Source organism: Tiliqua scincoides, chromosome 3 (assembly GCF_035046505.1).
Source record: "Tiliqua scincoides isolate rTilSci1 chromosome 3, rTilSci1.hap2, whole genome shotgun sequence".
Lineage (NCBI taxonomy): Eukaryota > Metazoa > Chordata > Lepidosauria > Squamata > Scincidae > Tiliqua > Tiliqua scincoides.
The window spans coordinates 156,038,985-156,056,260 of NC_089823.1; the positions used below are offsets into that span (position 1 = coordinate 156,038,985).

Here is a 17,276-nt window from a genome sequence, read left to right on the forward strand (position 1 = left end):
GCTGATACAGATGCTCTGTGAGGAGCTCTGAGAGCAATGAGGCCTTTTAAATGAGCAGAAGAAGCTTCTTTCATCTGCTGCCAGGTGTTGTCTTATAAGAATAGCACAGAGGAACAGAAAAAACCAGAATGACCTCGACACGGGAAAAACAGTGATAAGAGTTTGCGGCTGGCTACAATCTTCGTCTGAAGATCTGCGGCACGTGACAGATAATTAATTGTAAGTTATTCCAACTGAAAACAAAGTGATAGAAGTATCATGGGACAGAAGAGGACCTACCTTCAGGAGGGTGAGGAGGGAGAAAAGTTATTTCCAGCAAGCAAACAATCTAAGCTTGAGGATTTCTTTATACCAGTAAAGTCGCCATTAAAGAAGCAGAACAGCTTTGACCATCTGGAGGCTATTCTCACACAGACTCCGGGCTCTTTAAGGCAAACTTCCCCTAAAGTTACCCAGGTGGCTAGTTGCTTATCAAGCGTTAATAAATTTAGGGAAAATAAGGGCATTGATTTTTTAATACACCAGACTTTCCTCATGGCTGAGATACTTCAGGTAATAACTACTCAGTTTGAGTGTATTACAAACTTGCTCCAGGAGAAGGATAAAAACATTGAGCCAGACAACTTGTTGAAACCTTTGGTGTGTGATAGGGAGAGCAGATCTACAAATAGAAGGGTTACTCCCGATGTGCAGCCAGATGGTAATATCTTACAGACTGCTTCTGGAAAAGACTCTGTCACTCTTATTTATGATACAAAGAGCCTAGCCATCAATATCTCCCCCTTTAGGGAGAAACACATTGATTGGTCCACCAAATGGAGGGCTAGACAACATCTTGCATTTCTTCTCAGGAAGGCTCCTTCAGTGATATATCTCCAGAAGCTGGAAAGACTGCCCAGCATGGGAAGCCAGGAGTGTTTTCTCCTTTACTTTCACACAAATAGTGTTCCAAGATTGCTTTTTGTGCAGGCTCCTGAGTTAATTGGCTTTGGGATCAGGCTGCAATGACACTTTTATGATTCCTCATTGCAGAAGCTTGCTCTTCCAAATTTCAAGAGAAAAGAAGAGGGCCATAAAGAGTCAACTGAAAATCCAAGGTGGACTTCAAATGGGAAATCTGGAACCCTATTAGATCAACCTGCACCATTAGATCCATCTTCGCCAATGGAGCTGACTAATGTAAAACTCTCAAACCCTCCTGCCACTCTGGTTAAGTCATCCCCCCTAATTAATGACGAACTTGATAAGATTGACTTCCAACGTGGCATGACAGAATTTGAGATGGATGCTAAACTTCTGTCTTCATTTGGTTTCCTACCTCCTGAAGAACAAGATACTTTGATCACACGACTGGTATCTTTGGTTTTTCCCCTCAAAGATATCAAACAGTCATCTACTGCTAGTGTTCACCTGCCTACTTCTAGTTCTTCTGCTTACAATCTGTCAAAGGAGACCTTAAAGAATAAGGGACTGTCCTCTGTGGAGGGGCCTCAACCCCTGTTGGAACCAACTGTTACAACCAACAGAAGAGCATTAAGGTCCAATGTGATTGTTTCTTCGGATGACCCTGAACTTTCCACCATAAATGTTGAAAATAACACGAATTAACAGCTGGGAGAAGCAGAGATTTGAAAGGTGCGATAGTCACATTGAGTGATGATGGTCACCTACAATGCTCTCACCTTGGTACAGATCCTTCTTTATTTCAGGCTCCCAAAGTTGAAACTAAGGCAGCTAGCGTGCCTGTATGGGCATGCTAGCAATGATTGCCAGGCTGATCCCCCCTATCAGCCGGCAGCAGGGCTTTGCTGCCAGCTGATTGGCTGGCTGGCTTTGGGGGGGCGGGACGACTGAGCCTGATCTAGCGCGCAGGCGCTAGACCCGGCTCAGTTCCTTTCCTGGAAGCGACTGGGCAGGTCGCTTTTCTGGGAGCGGAGAGAGGCTGCCCCACGACGGGGCTTGAGGCGCGGGGATCCGTGCTTGCAGGCTCCTGTCACTGTGGCAGAGGGTAGCCTCTTGGGAGTGAGCTGCGCGCTCTGCATTTTCGCTCCGGGGCGCAGCGACGAGTGGCCCCGTGAGCGATAGCGAGGAGGGCGTCCCGCTGCGCGCTCTGCAGACGGCGTCAGGGGGGTGACCCGCTGCGCGCTCTGCAGAGTGCAATCGAGGGGGGTGGCCCGCTGCACGCGCTGGCCGAGCGGCGGCAGTAGGGGGTGGCCTGCTGCGCGCTCTGCCAGCCGCGTGGGTGGCAGCGCTTGGTGGCTGTGCATGCCCCGCGGCAGCGGGTGCATTTGGGGGGTCCGTGGGGGGGCGGCAGATGCCCGTGGTGGGCGACCACCCCGCATTCCTCCTTGGCGGGCCTGACCGTTGGGGCGCATTTTGGTGGCCATTGGGGGGGTGCCTCATGGCTGGGCGCCATTTTGGGCCCTGCCTCATGGCGCTCCGCCATTTTGAAGTTTTAAAAAATGGCCTGGTGGCCATTTTGAGGGTTTCAACTGCCCAAAGGGTCTTTCATTTTCAGAGTTGGGGGACTTCCAGTTACAGCGGCCTCCCGCCACAGCGCAGAGGGCCAAGAAACTGTGCTGCTGCAGCGGCACTGTTGGGATCGTCATCGTCCCCCCCTTTTTTCATATCGTATACAGTAAAAACTTAGAACATAGGGGGTGGTGGGCCCCACTTGGGATATTCCTTCACTTGGGGGTGGACATGGGGAAGAAAGCCCAGAAGTCGGGCGGCAAGGCCGCCAGAAAGGGAGTTCCAGCTTGCCCCCCCTCCCCTCCCTCATCATCGGATTATGAGGATCAAATGGCGGAGTTGCGGGCCCTCATGCCTCGCTACAACGCGAGACAAAAAGAAAAAGCCCTTCGCAAGTCGGGGGCACAGGTGGCTGTAAGGGCCCAGGGCCATTTTGTTACTAGGCAAGGGCCAGGCCTGGTTACTACTGGGCAGGGAGAACACCTGGGAATTCTGGGTGTTGTAGGCTTATACCATGGGGAACGCCTGGGAATTCTGGGTGTTGTAGGCTTATACCATGGAGAGTGCCTGGGAGTTCTGGGTGCTGTAGACTTATACCCCAGACTTTGAGATTACAGTTGCCAAGCATTTTAGGGTGATTAGGGGGAAACACAGGTGCTCATCCCCAATGCCCAGCTTCGATACTTCCGATCTATTTCACCTCCTGCGTAGTCAAATGCTCAGGCCCACCTGACTTGTGCAGGATGTCAGATTTACATTTCCTCAGGAAATGCCCTTGTTTTGCAGCCAGAAATGTCATTTTATTTGCATTAGGAGGGAAAACTGTTAGGCCCTTTCCCTCTTTGCAATTTTTGTGTTTAAAAAAGGTTATGATAAAACTAGCTCAAAGATATACTAGCACAAATTCATAAACCCTCTGCTTTAATAATATCCTTTTACATGAATCCCTGTAATCTTCCTGTAAGGAAAGGGTTTCATTGTCGGTGACAGTGAAGATTTTATAAGGCTAGGGTTTTCGCAATTACTCCTCTTAGGTGGATGATGCCTTCAGTACCCTGCTCAGGCCAGGCTGCTGCACATTTACCAGGGTGGAGCCTTGGGCACGTAGGCACAAATGTAAGGGCTGGCGGTTTTTGCAAGTATTAACCCACCTCTGTGGGTTAACCCACAAGTTATTAATCCACCTAATGATTTTCCCTGCCTTTATTCATTGAGAGCTGCTGCACATTTAACAGGTGCAGTAGGCCCGTACGGATAGGCATAAAAAGTAATGACCTTTTCAAGGCTTGTGGTTGGAATTGTTAACTCACCCACCTAATGGGTCCCCTGCCTCTATTCCTTGAGAGCTGCTGCACATTTAACAGGTGCAGTAGCCATGTGCGAATAGGCACGAAAGAACGGCCTTTCCCAAGGCTTGTATGTGGAATTATTTACTCACCCACCTTAGGGGTTTCCCTGCCTTTACTCCTCGAAAGCTGCTGCACATTTAACAGGAATAGGCATGAAAGTATGACCTTTCCCAAGGCTTGTGGGTGGAATTATTTAATCACCCACCTAATGGGGTCCCCTGCCTTTATTCCTCGAGAGCTGCTGCACATTTAACAGGTGCAGTAGCCATGTGCGGATAGGCAAGAAAGAATGGCCTTTCCCAAGGCTTGTGCGTGGAATTATGTATTCACCCAGCTAATGGGGTCCCTGCCTTTGTTCCTCAGGAGCTGCCGCACATTTAACAGGTGCAGTAGCCATGTGCGGATAGGCACGAAAGAATTGCTTTTCCCAAGGCTTGTAGGTGGACTTAATTATTCACCCACCTAATGGGTTCCCTGCCTTTATTTCTCGAGAGCTGCCGCACATTTAACAGGTGCAGTAGCCATGTGCGGATAGGCATGAAAGAATGGCCTTTCCCAAGGCTTGTAGGTGGAATTATTTACTCACCCACCTAATGGGTCCCTGCCTTTATTCCTTGGGAGCTGCTGCACATTTAACAGGTGCAGTAGCCATGTGCGGATAGGCACGAAAGAATGGCCTTTCCCAAGGCTTGTAGGTGGAATTATTTACTCACCCACCTAATGGGTCCCTGCCTTTATTCCTTGGGAGCTGCTGCACATTTAACAGGTGCAGTAGCCATGTGTGGATAGGCACAACAGTAATGGCCTTTTCAGGCTTGTGGTTGGAATTATTAAATCAACCACATAATGGGTTCCCTGCCTTTATTCCTCAGGAGCTGCCGCACATTTAACAGGTGCAGTAGCCATGTGCGGATAGGCACGAAAGAATGGCCTTTCCCAAGGCTTGTAGGTGGAATTATTTACTCACCCACCTAATGGGTCCCTGCCTTTATTCCTTGGGAGCTGCTGCACATTTAACAGATGCAGTAGCCATGTGTGGATAGGCACGAAAGAATGGCCTTTCCCAAGGCTTGTAGGTGGAATTATTTACTCACCCACCTAATGGGTCCCTGCCTTTATTCCTTGGGAGCTGCTGCACATTTAACAGGTGCAGTAGCCATGTGTGGATAGGCACGAAAGAATGGCCTTTCCCAAGGCTTGTAGGTGGAATTATTTACTCACCCACCTAATGGGTCCCTGCCTTTATTCCTTGGGAGCTGCTGCACATTTAACAGATGCAGTAGCCATGTGTGGATAGGCACGAAAGAATGGCCTTTCCCAAGGCTTGTAGGTGGAATTAATTACCCACCTACTGGGGTCCTCTGCCTTTATTCCTTGGGAGCTGCTGCACATTTAACAGGTGCAGTAGTCATGTGCGGATAGGCATTAAAAGAATGGCCTGTTCGCAAGGTTTGTGGGTGGAATTATTTACTCACCCACCTAATGGGTTCCCAGCCTTTATTCATTGAGAGCTGCTGCACATTTAACAGGTGCAGTAGCCTTGTGCTGATGGGCACAACAGTAATGGCCTTTTCAGGCTTGTGGTTGGAATTATTAAATCAACCACCTAATGGGTTCCCAGTCTCTACGGAGAGGGTAGTGCTGCTGCACACTTGCCAGGGGCAGTAGCCCTGTGCAGTTAGGCACAACTGAAGGGGCCTTTTCCAAGGCTGACATTTTGGAACCTTCAGTTCAGTTCAGTTCAGTAGACCTTTATTGGCATAAAATACAGAGAAAGAACAAAACAAAACAAAAATATACAAAGACACCACAACATAGACATCAGTCTTTTCCTCACATACTGCCCAGAGTTCCAGAGCTCTGCCTGGCAATTACCCCAGATAAAAAGGCAGCGACCCTATCAAGGGTCTCAGAGTCAGATGTGGAAAGGAGAGACTGAAGCATGATTGAGTCCTCCCAGCCCTGCATCCTAGTTAGCAAAGGGCCTAGATATTTCTTGCGTGAGACGTCATGAAGTGGGCAGTAGAAAAAGGTATGTGTTATGGTCTCAATACAATCCCTACCACACTTGCATTTCCTCTCCGAGTAGGGAATACCACTGAACCTGCCCGATAACACGGCTGATGGAAGAGCATTACATCTTGCAAGTGTGAATGCTCTCCGAGCCTGTGGGCACTCCAGGTGATAAAAGAAGGAGGCCAGTTTCCCAAAACGGATTGGAACATGCAGATAGAGTGGAGAGCATGTGGTTCTGGCGGCACTAAACAGCTCTTGTTGTTCGATGTCAAGAATTCTTTCTTTGACGATTCTGTAAGCAGCATCACACCCAATCATGCCTAGCTCTGCAGTGTCCAGCCCTATTGACTTGAGCTTGGTTAGAAGATCAGTGATCTCTAATGGCAGGACTGAATCCGACAATAATTGGAGCATTAGACCAGAGGAGGTAGGGTTAAATAAAGTCCTAAACCAAAATTTCAGTAATCTAAGCCAAGCAGTCGTCTTTAGCCGAATTAACCCCACCTCAAGACACAGAACCGAGTAGGGAACGCACCTGGGTAAACCCAAAATCTTCCGCAGAAAGGAGGCTTGAATGCATTCTAATGGTTGGGTAATAGCCTTATACCAGACGGGAGAGCCATAAAGGACCAGGGAAAGAATCTTTCCCTTAAATGCCTCCAGAGCAGCTGGAACATAACCATTGCCGCAGGTAAAAAAGAAACGGGAAATAGCTGAGGACGCCAGTTTGGATGCGTTCTGCACTGCCTTACGATGAAAAGCCCAAGTGAGCCTGTAATGGAAGTTGATTCCCAGGTACTTGAAATGCTTAACCTGCTCCATTTTATTGCCATTACAAGACCACTTAAAAGCCTTCCATCTATTGGCAAATATCATTATCTTAGATTTAGCATAGTTGATTTGCAATTTGTTGGACAGAAGATACTCTTCAGTGCGATTCAGCAGACGTTTTAGGCCAATCCTAGTACGGGATATCAGTACTGCATCATCCGCATACAGAAGTAGCGGCACTTGGCTTGCGCCAAGCTTCGGGCAATGGCTATCTACTTCCTTCAGGGATGGGGCAAGGTCGTTTAGAAACAGATTGAAAAGCATGGGGGCCAAGACACAGCCCTGTTTGACCCCTTTGTTGGTAGCGATGGAATGAGTTAGATTCCCACTCCAGGAGCGTCTAACCCTGCATGAAGTATTTAGATGGAGGGACCTAATCAGCAGCAACAATCTTTTATCAATCCCCATGTTTTCCAACTTGGACCAAAGAAGCTCCCTATCCACAGAATCGAAGGCACCTTTCAGATCAAGGAAGGCTACATAAAGGCGAGCCTTGCATATCCTAACCTGCTTATGGGCCAAATGAGATAGGATCAAACAATTGTCCAAAGTTGATTTGCCCCGACAGAAGCCAGATTGCTCGGGGCCTAAGATGCCTTGCGAAGTAACCCAGAGAGTAAGTTTATTGCATAGATATTTAGCATAAATCTTACCTATTACAGAAAGCAAACTAACGGGCCGAAAATTTCCTGGTGTGGTAGGGTCACCCTTTTTATGGATAGGAATAACTGTCGCTGTAAGCCAGACATTGGGCAATAGGCCAGAACTGTCAATCACTGTAAAGACGTGGGCAAGTAACTGGGCCCACCATTCCGGATTGCCTTTTAAAAGCTCAGGTGGTATTTCATCTGGACCTGCAGCCTTCCCTGGCTTCAATTGCATAATTAGTTCTTTAATTTCCTCAGGGGTCACAGGAGGCCAGATAGGCAGATCCACAGAGGTGAAGTCAGGGTAGGCGTCTGGGGATTTGCTCTTATCGTAAAAAATGTCTGTGAAGTGTTGAACCCATGTAGATGATGGAATAATAGCAGGGTCGTATGTTTCTGATCTACACGAACCTGCTACAACTGCCCAAAATTGTTTATTATTTTTTTGTTGAATTGCTTGATGCAGCTTGTTCCACTGAGTTAAAACAAACCTTTTCTTTTTCTCTGTCAATAAAACACTTAGTTGTTTTTTAAGGATAGAGTATTTAACCAAACACTTGGAGTCATTGTACTTTCTAAAATCTAAATAAGAAGCCCTAATACACACCTTAAGATTCCTACATTCACTGTCAAACCAATCCTTTTTGTCAAATGCACCACAGGATTCAACCAACTTAGGCTTCGTACTCAAAACCTTAAAAACGTGACCAATAAAACCTTCAAAGGATTTGATTTGAACAAGGGGATCCGGATCCTGTAGAATGGCTGATAAAAAATCTCTGCTTGCTGGTTCCGTACTTAGACGATGGAAATTAGGGGAAAGGGCGCTGTTAGCCACAATTTTATACCTACCCTCTGGATTTGTATCCATCTCAGCTTGTGATGGAACACTCCCAGAATGGAGGTCAAGGACCAAGATTAAAGGTAGATGGTCACTAAGGGTTAGGTCCCCAATGGCAAAATCTTTCACATGATGTTTCATTTTAGTGGAAACTAAAATGTAATCCACAATGCTGGCACCACGAGAGGATACAAAAGTAAATTCATCAGCGTTGGGGAACTCTCTTAGACCATTGAGCTAGATCATGTTAGAGCTGATGGAAAACTTAGCAAGGGCCATACCATTAGCATTATAGTATGCATCTTTGGACCGCCTGCTTAATGCGCAAATGGGGGGGAGGGAGCTGTCATCAACCACATCCCAGGCTCTGCGAAAGATATCTGCTGAATTTCCCACCCTGGCATTTAAATCGCCCAGCAAAAGAATTTCAGCATGGGGGTGGGCCCTCTTAAGGTCATTCATACATGATGATAGATCATTCCAGAGCTGGGTCCTTTGTAAACTATTAAGCAAAGGAGGGATATAAGTGTTGACGCAAATTAAGTCAATGTCTGCAAAAGACACCCTCAGTGCTTGTATCTTGCAACAGCCTGGAATGATGTCTAGAGGGCATGACTTAAACTGCCTCAGTACAAAGCTGGCTAAACCCACCAAAGGACGACCATTAGAGGTGGATTTAGTTGCAGGTACTACAAAAGCCTTGTAGCCAGGGATATACAGATGGTCCAAAGCCCATGTCTCCTGCAACAGAATAATGTCAAAGGTTCTAAGATAGCTTAAGAAGCCACTGTCATTTTTCTTATTCTTCCACCCTGCAATGTTCCAGGAAAGAATTTTTAGTTGGGAAGAAGTAGCAGGGGCTGGAGAAGCATTAATTAGTCAATCTTTGCTTCCTGATGGACACTCAGCACCAGAAGGATGATGAGACATGCAGCTACTCAGGGCTAAGTTGGTCATCGGAGATGGTGTAAAATCCCTGGAATAAGGGACGGGAATTGCCTCAGTGGCTACTTCTAAAGCAGATTGATGAGCAGATGCTGGCACTGGAAGGGTCAGAGAATGGATTTCATAGGTCGAAGTTTCCGTATTATAATTGAGAAGTTCTGCTTTAACCCTGTCCAGGGATCTGATAATATTTATTTGTTCTGGTCTTGTGAGTTCCTTAAAGGCGCTGATGGCACCCTCCACAATGTCATCCCCCTCCAGCTGTAATTCCATTATCAGATCTTTAGCCACCAATGCAGGAGGATCTGCCCTAGGGTCTTGTTCCGTTGACAAGGGGCCTTTGGGGGCTGGGAGCGCCCTTGCAATGAGTGAATGGTCGTCAGTAGGTAAATGCATTGGGAGGGCAGTAGTAATTGCGTTAGCTGAACCTGAATTTTGGTCATTCACTTCTATGTCCCCAAGGAACCTGGAGGGTAGGTGGGAGCCAGGAATCTTTGGCAAAGCTTTACAGGACACAAGAGCTGATTCCAATTCCTCATCGCAGGGAGCAGCAGATGTTGCCCCTGATGGTACCCCATCCAGGGCTTTAGATAAGGAGTTCATATTAGGCTGTGATGAGCTTGGGGAAGATGACAAGACCTGGGCTGAGTCTCTAGGCAATTGTTGGATAGCCACAACATGATGCAGGACCTCCTCCGAGTTAGTTGAATGGCACTGCAAACCCACTCCATTGAGATAGTCCACCTCACTGGCCGATTCATTCATCAGCACAGGCTTAAAGGCTTCAGAAGGAGAGCTATCCATAGACTCATCTGCTCCAGTTAGGGGGGGTATGCAGACAGAGGGTGACTGAGCTCCCATCATCTCAGAAATCAACGAAGAATGTGCCTGGTCTGGTGCTTGAGGTTCGGTGCCAGCGCCAGAAGGCTGGACCTGCCATTTGCTATTAGAAGCTGCACCAGTTGAACAGCCAATTGTTGAATTAACTGGCTGGGAGAAAGCAAAAGCCTGTGGCTTGTGCAGTGAAGACTTCAAGTGAAGCAAAGCATTTCCCAGAGAGTCAGCTGCAGACCTTAACTCATTAGCACAAGGCAGCACCAAGGGGCTTGAATCAGGAGAAAAGCAATTGGCAACTCCCACGCTCTGGGTACGATTATCTCTCCTCCAGCGACTGGGCACAGAGCCAGCCTGCGCAAGGCTGGATGGAAGGAGAGGAGGGGGAGGCTGCATTTTGTACCTTGGGAGCAGAGGTTTAATAATCAAGTCGGTAAACACCCTCCGCAAGAAAATGCCAAAGGACCGAAGAAACAAACTCTTCCCATGCAGCTGGCCTGGGATCTGAGAGGTGCCAAACTTCAAAAGAAGCCGGGTCCAATTTGGAGACTGGGGAATCCAAGGGAGTTTTATGATTTCCTGCAGATCAACACAGTCAGCCTGAGATGGATCAAGGTATAATAATCTGCATAGAGAGTCTTTTGCCCTCAGTTTATTGGCCCAGCGCCCCTTATGAATGGGAGAATCCTGGAATTCCAGCAGTATCTGATTTTTCAACAAACAATAGGCAGCTTCTCCACAATCCAGATTCTCACACAGCCCCAGCAGTTCAGCTTCCCCTGGCTTGTTAAAGTTCAGACCCAAAGCTTGAGCAGAGAGGGAAGGTAAAGGCGGTTGAATGGCCTTGTGAAGTGAGTCCAGCTGCGCAAGAATAGTATTAAGCTGTTTACATACAAAAAGGAGCGTGTTTCCAATGATAATATTGTAATCGCCCAACAAGGTCAAGAAGCAGTTACTGGGATCGTTCTGCTGAGATAATGACTGCTTATCCTGTGGAGAGGGAGCTGAAAGGGTGGGTGAGGGAGGGCAGGCTGACGCTGTGCCAGTATGACTGAGGGGAGACTGATAATTCCTCTCTGCCTCTGATTTGGAAACATGAAGAGCTTCATATCTGTTGGGAGAAGCGAGATTCATGAGCTCACCTACTGTGTCTGACCATGCTGGGAGATCCTCCAGACGTAGCTGCTTGGCTGACTTGATAGGAGAGTTGCCCTGTCCAGGGGAGTGTTTATGCCTTCTCCTCTTCCCCATCGAAGCAGCTTTTTAAAATCCACTGTAATCCAAAGACAAGGGTGCAGACTGGAAACAACTGGTAGTGTTGCTTTGCTCTACCAGGACTCAGGAAGCATCCAGAGGAGGAAAAAGAATCAAAGGATCCAACTAAAGAGAAATATCAGGGCATAAAGCAGGAGCACAGTAGCAGGGATCCTACCAGGTGGCCATCTTGAATCCCCCAGAAGTGACCCATTTTGGAACCTTTAACTCACTTACCTGTGGGGTCCCTGCCTTTATTCCTTGAGGGTACGGGGAGCAGTGTGGGCTCCATGTGCAGCGCCAGTGGGCGTGTGCAGCACCATGTGGGCGCGAGAGTACGGGGAGCAGTGCGGGCTCCATGTGCATTGCCAGTGGATGTGTGCAGTGCCATGTGGGCGCGAGAGTACAGGGAGCAGTGCGGGCTCCATGTGCAGCACCAGTGGGCGTGTGCAGCGCCATGTGGGCGCGATGTGTCAGAGCCGCGTAGGCTCTGTTGGCAGCGCTTGGTGGGCGTGTGCAGCGCCATGTGGCCGCGATGTGTCAGAGCCGCGTAGGCTCTGTTGGCAGCGCTTGGTGGGCATGTGCCGCGCCAGTGTCAGCATGATGGGTTGGTGGGGTGTCCTGGTAAGGCGGACCAGGTCACTGACCGTGACTGGCCATGGGAGTGAGTATTAGAGCGGAGGAAGGATTCCTCCTTTCTCTTGGCCTGTCCAGTGAGCTTATCTCACAATGTGCTTCTTTTTCCAACAGGTCCGCGAAGGAGCTGCCCAGCCAGGGTCTTGATCTGCGGACACTCCATAGTTTTTATGGGCTCGGAAGCATGCCATGTCATCCAGTTTTGGCTCTCAGCTGGCGCTGGGTGATGTTGCGCACATTGACTAGTTGGCCAAGAGGGGTATGTGTTGGGCCAATTTTTCCCGGCCTTTTTGGAATACGTTGCTATCAACCCCCTGCCGCAGGTAATCGTGGTACACTTGGGCGAAAACAACCTGGGTCAGAGGACATCCATGTCCTTGAGGCTCCAGGCCCACAAGGATTTTAACTTGTTAGTTCATCAGTTTCCTGGGATCACTATCCTGTGGTCTGATGCTGCCTAGGCGAGTTTGGCGGTGGGCGAGTGGTGTTAAAAGAATTGACGTAGCACGCAAAAGGGTCAACGCTTACCTGGGCAGGGTCGTCATGGAGCTTGGTGGAGTGGCTATACATTATCCCAGTATTGGTTTTGAGGAGGCTACTCTTTACAGTGGCAATGGAGTTCACCTTTCCCCTATGGGTTATGGGTGCTTTCTTTCAGATTTGCAACAAGGCTTGAACCTCTTTTTGGGTGCAGGGAAGGCCAAGCGCTAGGCTGACCTCCCCTTGTGGCGGTAGAAGTGTGGGGTGGGTAGACAGAAGACCTTCTCGGCATCCAATCTAAGCCAGCAAGGGCAGGGGTGAACCAGAACCGCTCTTTGGATGCTTGACCGGCTCAGGGAGGCAGGCTGGCTAGCCCCTGGTCTGAACTTTGGGGCCTTGCAGGGGTGACCTGAAGGCAGAGTAGTTTGGCTGGCTTACCCTTTTCGGGCGACAGGGAAAGGCGGGCTTAATAACAATTGAGCTACGCCTGGAGTCGGGTGGACGCCCTATGAGACTGGGGGACGTAGACAGCTAGGGCCGTTTCCCCCATTTAGAACCCCGCACTTAGTTTGGGTATTGTTACCTATTTTGCCTTGTTGCGCTTGTTGTAAGTTAATAAAGTGGCCCATTTAATCCCATACCTGTTGTCGGCTGTATTTATTGGGGAATGCATGGTAAAAGATATAAATTATGAAGACTATGATGCTGAGATGAATAAACTTCAGAAAATAATCAAAGAAGCCACAAAAACCAAAGACATTATACCTAAACCTGGAAAAAAAATAAATGAAGATTTGGCTCTTGTTGTGGAAGTTTTGTCTGATCTTGATTCAATATCTTAAGTTGCTGATACTGAAGTAAGAGCAGAGGTGGTTCTTTCAGTGACAGTAAAGATCATGCAGGAGAGTAAACTGACAGCACTAAAGACCAAATCATCAGTGCGTGTACAATCTTCAACAGCATTGACTCATGACAAGTTTATCCTCGAATTAGATTCATCTATATCTAAGACAGTGGCACTCTCTGCCTTTCTAAAGAGGAACTGCTCAGCAGTGGATCTGGATGGTAATGCTCTAGTTTCATATAGCACACCAACAGGTATACCCAGGGCTTTTTTTGTAATGGAACGCACCGGAACGGCGTTCCAGCACCTTTTTTCCCCCCCTCCTCTCTGCCCCCACCTTTTTTCCCTCCTGCCTGCACCACCCCGCCCCCTTTTTTCCCTCCTCCTTGCCCTCACCTTTTTTCCCCTGCCTGCACCACCCCGCTCTGCACTGCTGGCTAGGGAGGGATTCGAACCTCCAACCTTGTGCTCCACAGCCCAGCACTCTCTCCTTTGGGATGTAGGAAAGCCTATTGTCAAAGTGTTCAGAACTAATATATAAGGTCTTCAGCCCAGCTGGTGGCTATCAGTGCCTCAAGTCTTAGTTCCAAACACTTTGAGCCTAAGAGCTCTGGTGGCTGAGTGGTTAAACTGTAGGTCTATGGAGCCAGAGGCTAGGGGTTCAAATCCCACTGTGGAATAATTTTTTTTTTTTTTTTTTAGGTGGGAAGGTGCTCCATGGCTGCAAAATATAAAGGTTGGTTGCTAGTTGCCAAAAGGGGGGCCAGTTGAGGCTGCAAAACTCCTCAAAGTTCAGTCCCAGGCAGGCTCTTTTTTGACCTTTTTTTTTTTTAGTTCCAGTTAGGACTTAACCCACAGTTAAGCTCCTGGAGTGAGCCCCCTGCTGGAGGCTGTGGGTTAAGTCCTACCTGGGACTTAAAAAAAAAAAAGTTCAAAAAAGAGCCTGCCTGGGACTGAACTTTGAGGAGTTTTGCAGCCTCAACTGGCCCCCCTTTTGGCAACTAGCAACCAACCTTTATATTTTGCAGCCATGGAGCACCTTCCCACCTATCTATCTATCTATCTATCTATCTATCTATCTATCTATCTATCTATCTATCTATCTATCTATATATATATATATATATATATATATATATATATATATAGCCACTGAGCCAACAGAGCTCTTAGGCTCAAAGTGTTTGGAACTAACACTTGAGGCACTGATGGCCACCAGCTGGGCTCAAGACCTTATATATTTGTTCTGAACACTTTAACTACTGTATAGGCTTTCCTATAGCCCAATGGAGCACCTCCCCACCTAAAAAAAATGGGGTGTTTCACTCCAGCTGTGGCAGGAGTGCTTTTGCTATCAGGGAGCTCACACAGGATGGACGTGTGTGTGTGTGCATGTGCGCGCGAGCGCATGTATAAAAATGGTTTATAAATAAATAAATAAATAAAATAAAATAAAAAGTTGTGAGTTCCTGCACCTATTTTTTTTTACAAAAAAAGCACTGGGTATACCAAAATTTGCCCAGTGCAGATTTCGATTACCCTTGTGGTTACTATGCTTTCTAGCCCAGCCATCAAAAACTGCAAACCAGAGATTAACTATTGACACCAACAAGCCTCCAGTCAGCCTTCTTATACTTTTTCCAGACTTTGCTGATCAGACTGATGGAGATCAACAAAATGCTTTAGGATTCCAGTTATTAGCTGGGTCAAGGGTGAAGTTCCTTGCTTCAAAAACATCACAGCATTACAGAATTCAAAGTGACCTGTTAGAAGATATTTGGCTAATTGCGAAAGAGCTCACTCTTTGGCTTAAAGGACACTTCAGAAAGCAAAACGGCGAAGACTTCACATGTAGTTTTTCTGGCCCAGTCCCTCTACAGGAAATTTTTGAGATAATTGATCATCATTTTGAGTTGTGCTCAAATGTTGCAGAATATGAGTTACTATTATCTGAAAGAGCCATACAGTTTAGAGCTATTGAACAACGTCTGCTGGCACAATTTAAAGATAAAATTCTAGTTCCTCTTCAATATTCGGATACTTTGTTAGAAGGAACTTACAGACAGATAATAGCTCTAGTACAGGGGTGTCCAAAGTTTTTGGCAGGAGGGCCACATCAGCTCTCTGACATTGTGTTGGGGGCCAGGGAAAAAAGAATTAAGTTGCATTTAAAATTTGAATAAATTTACATAAATTTACATAAATGAATATATTAAAGATGACCTTATATGAATGAATGAAGCAGCCCTACAGTTTCTTCAATCTGATGATATTCTTGATATAGAATACCTATTTTGCGATACAAGGACATCTGCAAGAGGGATCTGAAGGCCTTAGGAGTGGACCTCAACAGGTGGGAAACCCTGGCCTCTGAGCAGCCCACTTGGAGGCAGGCTGTGCAGCATGGCCTCTCCCAGTTTGAAGAGACACTTGGCCAACAGACTGAGGCAAAGAGGCAAAGAAGGAAGGCCCATAGCCAGGGAGACAGACCAGGGACAGACTACATTTGCTCCCAGTGTGGAAGGGATTGTCACTCCCGAATTGGCCTCTTCAGCCACACTAGATGCTGTTCCAGAACCTCCATTCAGAGCGTGATACCATAGTCTTTCGAGACTGAAGGTTGCCAACAGAATACCTATTTTATAATTATCATTCTCTTTGTGCAATAGTTACATTTAGGAGCTGGATGACTGCCAATAAATTGTATAAGGCCAGGTACAAGCTTCAAAATGTGGGTCTTAAAGTGACTAAGTTATCTGAAAATTATACAACCACCACACTGATTCATCAACAACTAAGAAATAATAGTAGTCTCAGGAAGGATGGCCCACCAAGCACATTAGAGGCTATACGAACTAATCAATGTGAAATGCCCAATAAGAACTTGGAGTGGCAACAGCAACGGAATTCATATGAATTAAGGGCTGAGTTTGATCCGGAAGAACTGAAACTTTTAAACTCCTATAAAGCCCTGCCTCTGCACGCACAAGAGGAAATAACTGATAATTTTTTTCTCTATGTGATGCTTTTTTTAAATATAAGAACATAGATAAAAACGTGAGACCCCAGGTGCAGGTTAATGATATAATCACCAAACAAACAAAAGAGTATACTAAGAAAGCCACTATGACTAGTGAGGAATGGCTACAAAGAAGATACCTGGATCCTGAAGAACTGGGTCAAAATGCCCCCATGTCATCATCCCAAGTGATAGCACCTAAACAAGAGTACTTTGATCCCTCAAAAGGAACTGGGTGTGCTCTTCTGGATAAGGATGGTGAACTGAACTGTATTATGGAGATAGAATGACAGAGATTACATCAAGATGCCCCCACTGTTAAATTCATCTCTCCAGTACCTGATAGTTGTCTTGGGGTTAAACGAAAGATATTGACTGAAGCATCTGAGAAATTTAAAATAGTCTCATGGAATATAGCAGGATGGGCCTCTAAGCAAAATGATGTTAAGGTTTTGGAATACTTAAAAGCCCATGATGTGATTTGTATTAAAGAATCTTGGGCTATTGAAAAAAATCTATTTAAATGGGTTTCTAACAAATGACATATTTGCCGAGCCACTTAAAGGAAAAGGTAGACCTAAGGGAGGTTTGGCAATATTGATATCAACAGCCCTGCAAGCATCAATTAAACGGGTTTCTCCTTGTGGGAAAATAGCAGTGGTCAGTCACATAGATTTTGGAATTAAATCATTTTTGTTGATTAATGTATATATTCCTCCCTTTTCAACTCAAAATTCTATCAAGCAAGCCTGGGATGATTTAGAAAATTATATAATAGGGTTAGAATCTAGGTTCCCTAAGGCCCAATTACTTGTAATGGGTGACTTTAATGCTAGACGAGGCCCAAATAATAAGGTGCTCTTCTCTTTTGCTTTGTGGGGGACAGTTGAAAATGATATTTTTATGCCCACTTATGATAGGATTTCTAAAGACCCTCAGTGGATTATGGAGGCATTTGTCTGACTCAAGTGATGAGTCATCTTGGCCTTATAATTTTAAATGGAAATTCTTATTATGGTAAGCAAGCAGAATTTACCTTTTTATCCAGACATGGAAGCAGTGTGGTGGATTTTGTGCTGATTTCTCACTGCTTATTTAGTTGGATATC

The 17,276-nt window shown here is 46.6% G+C and overlaps 1 pseudogene; it reads left to right on the forward strand.

Annotated features, from left to right (window-relative positions):
• Positions 1–258: 258 nt before the first annotated feature.
• LOC136645164 (protein PTHB1-like) lies at positions 259–16,458 on the forward strand (annotated as a pseudogene).
• The last annotated feature ends 818 nt before the right edge of the window (positions 16,459–17,276 follow it).